Below are 8,897 nucleotides of genomic sequence, written 5' to 3' on the forward strand. Positions count from 1 at the left end.
ACCGGGGGGCTCAGAACCCCCCCGCACCAGCGGTTCTGGCAACCTGCAAAGGTGTCACCTTTAGCAGATGAACTGGCACCAGGGACTTTGACCTGTAGCTTTCTTATCCCCATCAAACCACGGACTCTCAGCGTATTGACGTGGGTAGTGCCAGCACATCCACGGGGAGCTCACTGCGCTCCGGCAGCACTCCACACCTCCCACCCGGGCAAGCTCCACGCAGCCCCCACGGTTGCCACCGGGGCTACCCCAGCCAAAACCACCACAAGTTAACAAAAAGCAGAGAAAAGGGAAAGCCCCAGCCCTGCCCTCCCCGCGACACCGCAGCGATGTCGCACCCCCCGAACACGCCCGCGGCACCGCGGGGCCTCTCTGCGTCCCCCAGTCGGAAGCGGGGACCCCCGGAACAGCGAACCCTCCCGGGGCGGCGACACCGACCTGCTCCGGGGATGGAGACTCACCCGCTCGGGCCGGCGGGACGGAGCTGCCCGGTGCGGCGGCGCTGCCCCGCTCGGGCCGGCGGGATGGGGCGGGACGGAGCTGCCCGGTGCGGCGGCGCTGCCCCGCTCGGGCCGGCGGGGCCGGGGGCGGCCGCGAGCGGCGGCGACTCCGCTGACAAAGGAGCGCGGGCGGGGCAGCGCCCGCACCGGCAATGGCAGCACGTCACTTCCGCCCGCCCGCCCCGGCGAGCGCCCCCTGCCGGCGCTGCGGGGTGTGGGAGCGCCCCTCGGGCAGCGCCGCGGGCGCGGCGGGTTCGGGTGCGCGGGGAGCTGAATTCCTGTCCCGACCCACAGGGAATGAGGGGCCAAAAGCATCGGGGCAGCTAGAATCCCAGAATGCCAGAGTGGGTCAGGCTGGAGGGAGCACAGACGGTCACTGGTGCCACCTCCCTGCTCCAGCGGGGCCATCCCAGAGCTCAGGGCACGGGAGTGTGGCCAGATGGCTCTGGAACATCCCCAGGGAGGAGAGCCCAGAGCCTCCCTGGGCTCTGTTCCAGCCCGGGCCCTGCCCAGGGCAGCACTTCTGCCTCCTGTGCAGGTGGAACTCCCTGGGCTCAGGCCCTGCCCGTGGCTCTGGTGCCGCTGCCGGGCCCCGGAGCAGAGCCCGGGCCCTGCCCTGAGCCCTCCCTGCGGCCAGGGACACCCAGGGCTGAGGGCCCCTCTCAGCTGGGGCTCCTCTCGAGGCTGAGCAGCCCCGGCTCCCTCAGCCTGTCCTGGGCACGGAGATGCTCCAGGCCCTTCCTCAGCTCCGCAGCCTCCGCTGGAGCCTCTCCAGGAGCTCCCTGTCCCTGCTGTGGGGATTGGTCACAGGTTGGAGTCGATGGTTTCTGAGGTCTTTTCCAACCCAACTGACTCTGTGATTCTGCTCCTGTGTCACAAGGGGCATGGCTGTGCTTTTCCTCCACATATGTGGCACCTCCCAAGCAGCAACATGAACATGTGCAAGACAGGAGGTGAGGAACTCAGAGGAGCAAAACAGAAGACATGGAGACATAGCATGAGTCGGGCTGGGACAGCATGGATAGCAATCACAGCTGTGGTGCCAGGGCAGGAGGCAAATGCTTGTTCACTCGGGAAAACGCAGGTGGATGGAGGGTTTGGAAAGTGCTCCTAATGAAGCTTCTTTGTGCATACAGTCCATTTATGCACCGCCCTCCAAATGGGGCCAGGATTTGACTCACTATGAGTAATAGGAATGTTTTAAACAGAGAAAAGAATACTAATTCCCTTAAAAATACAAATAGGTCTACATTTGGCTCAACAGCGCAAGGCCAGTGATTTTCCACAGTGTACTGCCAAGTAGCTGAATGTGGCATTCAAGTAGCTCATGTGTAGGTGTTCCTCGGGAGAAAATACAGCTCTAACAAGGACCATTTTCCTAAAGAGAAGACTAAAGGTTGGGTATCTGATACAGCTTTTCAAAATTTAACCAAACAGCTACATTTCCAGAAGTGCCAAGTTTCCCTTGAGGCCCCACAGGTGGTGTTGGCAGCCAAGACTTCTGAACACCCACCTGCTTATTTGCAGCCTAAAGCACTTTTGACAGTAGTAGCCCATGTGGTTATCCGAGCTCCCAGGAAAGGGTAACACTGTTGGGCCAAGAGCCACCCCTTACTAATGCCTGTGGGGTTGCCAGGAGACATGAGGAGCTGCATGGGTTAGAAGCACTTTGCATGAAAAAGTTTCTACTTTACATCTGGTAGAAGAATATGAATTTTGGAACCTGTCATTGAGTAACCCACGCATGGTTCACCAAGGGACAGCTGTTGCTAAGTGCTCATTCACAGCCACAGGAGGAACCAGTGCTGGGAACTGCAATTAGGCAGCTCCTGCCCACAGTCTTCTGTAACTGGATCACATACAGTTTACATGCCACTGATGTCTAATTAATAGTGACGCAGAGGGAAGAATTAGCTTACTGAAGTAATCTCAGCATAATCTATAAACAGGGCTATTTTTCTGTTCTTTTGAATACCACTTCTTATTTATCATCATAAGCATCCTTACAAATAAATTTGCTTTACAAATAGTGCAGGGTTTTTTCAATTATCTTTTCTATAAGTAACATGATTGTTGATAGGAAATTCCAGCTGTAAGTAGAATTTTATCTGCAATAACGTTATTTGGGGAGAAAACCTGGGCTGCAGTCTGAGAGGGATATCACAACAAAGTGTTTGGGTTTGTGGCTGGTAGTGCCATCGCAGAGTCAGAAGTGCCTGAGATTTGGGGAGGATCACAGGGCTGTCTCTGTCCCTGAGATGCCCCACTCAGATGCCACAGCTGGCACAGTGAGGGTAGTAAAGCATCTGGCTTGTCCGGTGTTTTACAGTCCCCCAAGGAAAGGTGGGGTGGATTTGATGGGGGTATTCATACACGGCTGACTTTGCATAGCTTTGCAAGGAGAGGAGCGTGATTAAATTTGGGGTCTTCCAGTTCACAGCAGGAGAACCTCTTGTGGCTCTTTCCGTGCTGGGGAACAGTCTGGGACTTCTTCCCAAATAATGTTTGCGTTAATCAGGTGTAATAATGGCATGTCCATGTGAAAGGAGCACTTTGGGCACCAATTGCCACCCACAGACATCAGAATAAACACATTAATATTATGCAAATATCGTGGTCTTCAGAAGTCTGTGGGCCCCAGAACACAACACATGCAGAGCATACCTTGGGCTATGGGGCAGGTATACCCTGTCATCCTTCCACACAGAAAACCCTCCCAAGGCAGCCAGTATAGCAAAATCGGGCTTTTCTGTTTTGAAACAATTTCCATGGTAACTTGAACTGCCTTGGTTCTTCATAAATTCTGCCTTTCTCTGGAGCAGCTGGGATTTCAAGTCAGACCACTTTGAAATGCTCTGGGAGTGTAGAAACAGCTCGCGCAGCTGAAAGATGCCATAGAGGAAATGTTTGGAAGAGGTGGCTGCTGGACCCGAGACCAGTCCCTTCATTTGGTAAAACCATCTCCCTTTAGACTCCCCTGGCTTTTCAAGCTCTACAGAGCAGTGAGCACTGTCCCAGACAAACAGAGGGGAGCAGGCAGTGCTGGGGGTCCAGCCCAGGCCAGCAGCACCACACAGGGAGGGCCCTGGGGGCAGATGGAGCCCAACAGCAAAAAAACACCACTAACATTGTTATTCCTTCTAAAATACACAGTAAAATATAATTTTGTTGCAGCACACAAAATGAGGCTGTGCATGACAAAGCCAACCTGATAATTGCCTTCAGAGCCGCTGAGGTTTTTAACTCTTTAGCATTATTAACATCAGCACATAAAGACTTCGCTTATATGCTCGAGGTGAGCTGCGGTACAGAAATAATAATTCAGACCTTCCAAGCTGCTGCTTGTCATGAATTATTTTCTTCTTCCTTGAGGAAATTTCTAAATATATATCTGTATATATGCATGCAAACAAGCAAACCTGGCAGTTGCAACGTAGCTAAGTTGCATCACCGCCCCCTCCCAGCGCAGCAACTGGCCCGAGCACAGCTGCTGAGAAAACGCCAGGAAGCACTCGGGTTTGAAATTAAAGAGCTTGTTCTAATATTTAGCTGTGATAAATGTGACTGGGAGTACATGTATTTCATCAGGCGTCTGTGAGTCAGGCATGTGAGTCACAGACGGAGTCGCGCTGAGGCTGCTGGAGCAGCCGGTGAGGCCTGTCCGAACAGCTCCATGGCATGCAGAGCTCCCACTGACTCCCCCAGGAGATTCCATGAGTGTAAGGACAGGACGGGGACATGCCTGCTGTCCCATCAGCTCTGGAGCGGGCCTCACCCTGAGCACCTTCCACAATTCTCCTTTTTCAGGTCCTTACCTCATGTGCCTCTTTACATCACAAACCCCATGGACTTTGGGGTGTTGGGGAGCCAGGTGCAATTCAGCAGGAGCACAGAGAGGAGAACCCAGCTCCAAGTAATTAACAATAATGTATAATTGCTACCAATTTGGTTTTACACAAATTACACAGTGTTATTAAATTAAGCAGACCATGTTCTTGCATCTGAGCATTAGCAGCATAACTCATTTTCATGCCATTTTTTAAAATAGCACTGGTAATTAGTCCTGTGCTTTCCAAGCCCATCACATGCAGCGTTTTGTTTTCAGCAAAACACCCACCAAAAAGTGCTCAAGTTTTCTAATTGCAAAGATTCACTTCACAGGGCTGCAAAGTTCCTTTCTGCTCTGGGTGTTATTCAGGAACAGCCAACTGGAATTTATTGAAATTATGCCAAAACATAAACGATGAAAACTACTCCCCAGCTGAGGCGGGGAGCCTTTGTAGGCCAAGGTTCAGCCCATGGGACCCGCTCTCACAACGGAGTCACCGGGCACCGGGAAATGCTGGCAAGCTCATTTCCATTTCAAACGCCAAACCCGGGGTACAGAGGAGTTCTCCCTTCGGCCGCCGGCGCAGCTCCGCGGACTCTGGGTGCTGGTGACCCGCGCGATGCCCGCACTCAGTGCCCCTCTCAGTGCTCTGCTCACTGCCATGCCCATCGTGCTGACCAATGCACCAGCAGCTGCTTTTCCACTGAGGCACCACAGCCAGGCTGTCCCCTGTGCCCGCTCTCGCCCAGAGTGGGTGTCCCCAGTGCCAGCCCTGTGTCCCGCCGGCCCCGCTGGCGCAGTCGCCCCCTCTCCTTCTGCTTGGCTGGGAAGGAGCTTTTTTTGGCCTCTGCTTCTGTCATCTGGCATTTAAATGTAACGAGAGCTCTCGTTGCTAACATTTATAGCAGCAAAATATTTAAGTTCCAGGGCTTGTAACACATGTTGTTCGTGTCCCCTTGCCAGGCCCAGCTGCAGGCTCCCAAAGCCTTCCCTGCGCTCGCTTCGGGGCCGTGCCAGCGAGCGGCCGCCATCCCCGGCTGTGCGGCGGCGGGCGAGCGAGCAGGAGCTCCGGGGTGGCCGGCGGGAGCCGCCAGCACCAGCACCAGCACCAGCACCAGCACCAGCACCAGCACCAGCACCAGCGCATCCCGCAGCGGCATTGGGGCTCCGGGAGGGCTCCCGGTGCTGGCTGCACCCAGAAAGTGCCGGCACACGAAGGGTGATGGAGGGTTTGTCGAACTGGTCCCTGTGGGGGGACGCATGGAGGAAGAAAGAGGAGAAGGACAAGGCTCAGTCACCAGGCTGCCACGACTCCAGTCACAGGCAGCAGTTAGAGAGGGTCGTTCAAAGTGACTGATTCAGTCCCGCCTGTGCCAGGGCGTGTGTTTGGACGCTCCTGCCTCTCCCTCTGCAGCCCCGGCAGTCAGCCCGCAAAACCGGCCCGAAAGGAAAGGTGGAGAGCAAGCACAGCCCACTCTGCCCGCATGGAGCCGCACGTGGCCTCGTCCCTCAGCCCGCGGTGCCAGGCTGCCCAGGGATGCTCCTGCTTCCAGAACGGAGTAGGGCAAGAGGACTTGGAAGCAGAAAGCCCCAGCCCCACAGCCATCCAATAAAGGTGTTCCTTTAGGCTACGTTTCCTTTTGAAAAAGCCTAAAGCACCTTCAACTGTTATCAAGGAGTCTCTTCTTCCTGCTCCTGTTCTATCTACCCTTTGCTACGGTAACCTTGGAGAGCTGGTTTGATCCACCTGTACCAGGGCACAGCAGGAGAAGGACAACAGTGCCTCCCAGCCTGACCCCAGTGGCTTAGGGTCATCCTGAAGCCACAGGTCCTGGACAACTGGACACCTCAGGGGCTGTGCAGAACAAGAAGAGCCTCTTCTGACCCTTAGGGTCACAGCAAGCAGCTCGAGATGCAAACCCCAAAGGCTCAGTTAGACAATACAGAAAATAATCCCATTTTTTAAGCCTGCAGATTTTTGAGCTGGTCTCCAGATCCGTCTCCCTGGGGTTGAACCAAGAGAGCCCTCCCCTCTGCAGGAGTAAAGCAGGGGCCAGCGGCCATCTCAGCCACCACCATCATCTCCCACTTGTCTCTCATGACTCTCCCCCTCATGTGGGCTCAGGAGGGTCTCATCACCTGCACCTCTCTGTGACAGGCTGCTTCTGCTTGGAGATAGGGGCCAGGCTCTGAGCTGGAAAACCATTTCAAGTACTTTGGACCTTGACATGTGCTCTTCTATCCTGAGAGCAGGATAAAGGGGAAAGAAGTGGACTGCAGACACAGGAGGGAGAGGAGATGCTGGATGCGTGGTCTTGGTCTGACACCTTCCAGCAGAGACCAGGACTCTGATGCCTCCATAGCACAAGGGATGGGGTCAGAGCAGCAAGGGATAGGGCCTGAGCAGCTGATAGGGAGGACAGGCTGAGAGAGCAGCAGCCATAGCAAGGACAGGTCTCATCATTTTGTTCTCCTAAAGCCAGGCATCAAGTTTATTTTCCTCTCCAATAGCTGATTAAGAGGCTGGTTAGGGAAAGACAAGTATTTCATCATCTGACTCAGAACAGGGAACTGAAGACTGCTCACTGTGATGCTTCTGGACAGCTGGAAAGGGACAGAGGGAGAGTGTCTGTCAATACTGGAGGTGACAGAAATAACCCAGGAGTGTATCAGAGGGCAGACAGCCCAGCACAGCCAGTGTGTGCCATGAGATGCTGCTGTATTTAAATAAACCACTTTGGGAGGGCCCAGATTTCTTCAGCTCTTCTGTGACTGGCATGGCTGAGGGTATGGCCTGACTCGTGTGCTTCTCCCTGGGTGAGCCCAGCACAATCCAGCTGGCTGCTAATCTGCAGGGTCCTTTCTGGGAACACAGCTCTCCTGTGGCATAAACTATGGCTGGAATGTGGTGTGGCACATAGGGTGCTGCTGCCACAGCTCAACTCCAGAGAACACGGAGAGCTGGGTGAGGGGATGGGAAGCAGAGACAAACTGCTATGTAAGCATTTCCAGGGATGGGTAGTCACAGCTTCTCTGGGCAACCTGTGCCAGGGCCTCACCACCCTCACAGCCAAGAACTTCTTCCTAATCTCTAATCTAAATCTCTCTCTCTTCTTTTAGTTTACACCTTGTCCTATCACAACAGGCTCTGCTATAAAGTTTGTCCCCAGCTCTCTTGAAGCCCCTTTAGATGCTGGAAGGGGCTCTGAGCTCTCCATGGAGCCTTCTCTTCTCCAGGTGAACACCCCCAGCTGTCCCAGCCTGGCTCCAGAGCAGAGGGGCTCCAGCCCTTGGAGCATTTCTGTGGCCTCCTCTGGACTCTCTCCAGCAGCTCCATGTCCTGCTGTTGGGCCCCAGGGCTGGGGCAGCTCTGCAGGTGGGGTCTCACCTGAGCGGAGCAGAGGGGCAGAATCCCCACTCCCCTGCTGCCCTCACTGGGGATCAGCCCAGTTCACGGGGGTCTCTGGGCTGCCAGTGCTCATTTCCAGGTTGTGTCCAGCCTCTCACCCCCTGGAACCTCTCCTGTTTCTTGGGGTTTCACTTGCTGTAACTGAGCAAGCTGTGTCCTCTGCCACCACCTCTGTGAGGGTTCCGTGCTGCTATGCGCTTTTGAACAGCTGGCAGGGGCTGTACGAGGGCTGGCTGCATTCTGCCTCTGGGAGGAGTTTGCCATGACGCCACCAAAAAGAAAAGGGGGAAAGGAATTCTGTCTGTGCCTGCTGCATGGAGAAACGTTTCCACACAAGGTGGCACCTGTCTCCTTCCTTCCAGTCTCGAGCCAGAGACGCTGAAAGCCACCTGGAAATATTCTCTGAAAGTTAACTCCTGGTAAACAGGATGCAGAATCCATCATTAGTTCCCATTATCAGTTGCTTTTCCCTGGGCACTCAGGCACCACAGGAATTGCTGCCACAGTCAGTGCTGGGGCTGGGCAGCAAGGAACGGGCAGGAGGGGTGGGGTGACAGCAGCTGCCTCCACTGCAAGTGCCCAGCTCTGGGACAATGGACATCCACTCGGAGCCTCCCAGCACCAGGAGGGTCCTGGGAGCTGAAGGGAGTTCCTGCCCACTCCCCGTGTGCGGCACTGCGTGTCCCACTGCAGACAGGCAGAGGTTTATGTGCTCCAGATCTGCCCTGTGCTTTATCTGACAGAGATTAATGCTCTGTGCCTGTAATTTAAATTACAGTTAAGGTATTTTAGAATATCTCTTCATACACTCTGCAGACCAGTGCAAGCTCTGCTGACATACGAGGCTCTTTTGCGCTCCAGTGCAGGATGCTGGAGAGGTCTGCCTTCCACTGCAGGGCTTTGCTTCTGATCTGAACCTTTCCACACAAGGAAAATGCCCATTATTATTGCATATTAGAAATGCAGAGTAGCTAGAACAGCTCTTGCATCAAGCAGTGAGACAGTACCACCACTCGCAGGCTAAGGAAGGAACTGGGCTGTCCTGACCCCTGTGCTCTGGTACCTGCACAGAGCCCACCGGCCACCCACAGGACCCCCCAGCCCAGCAAGGGGGCCCGTCACAGAGATGCTCCTGCTGAGCATCTCCTCTGGCAGCAAG

The 8,897-nt window shown here is 54.8% G+C and overlaps 1 protein-coding gene across 2 annotated transcripts in view; it reads right to left on the reverse strand.

Moving 5' to 3' along the window:
* The window catches only part of ACVR1 (activin A receptor type 1), a 48,325-nt gene extending 47,726 nt beyond the window's left edge, over window positions 1-599 (reverse strand). Inside the window, exon 1 of one of the 2 annotated variants that reach the window (XM_069021376.1) lies at window positions 462-599. The gene's annotated coding sequence lies outside the window, so the exon portion shown is untranslated. Of the gene's footprint in view, window positions 1-438 lie in introns of both variants that reach the window. The other variant, XM_069021375.1, reaches the window with a different exon arrangement.
* Between the last annotated feature and the right edge of the window lie 8,298 nt (window positions 600-8,897).

This window comes from Aphelocoma coerulescens, chromosome 7 (genome assembly GCF_041296385.1).
Source record: "Aphelocoma coerulescens isolate FSJ_1873_10779 chromosome 7, UR_Acoe_1.0, whole genome shotgun sequence".
Classification (NCBI taxonomy): Eukaryota; Metazoa; Chordata; class Aves; order Passeriformes; family Corvidae; genus Aphelocoma; species Aphelocoma coerulescens.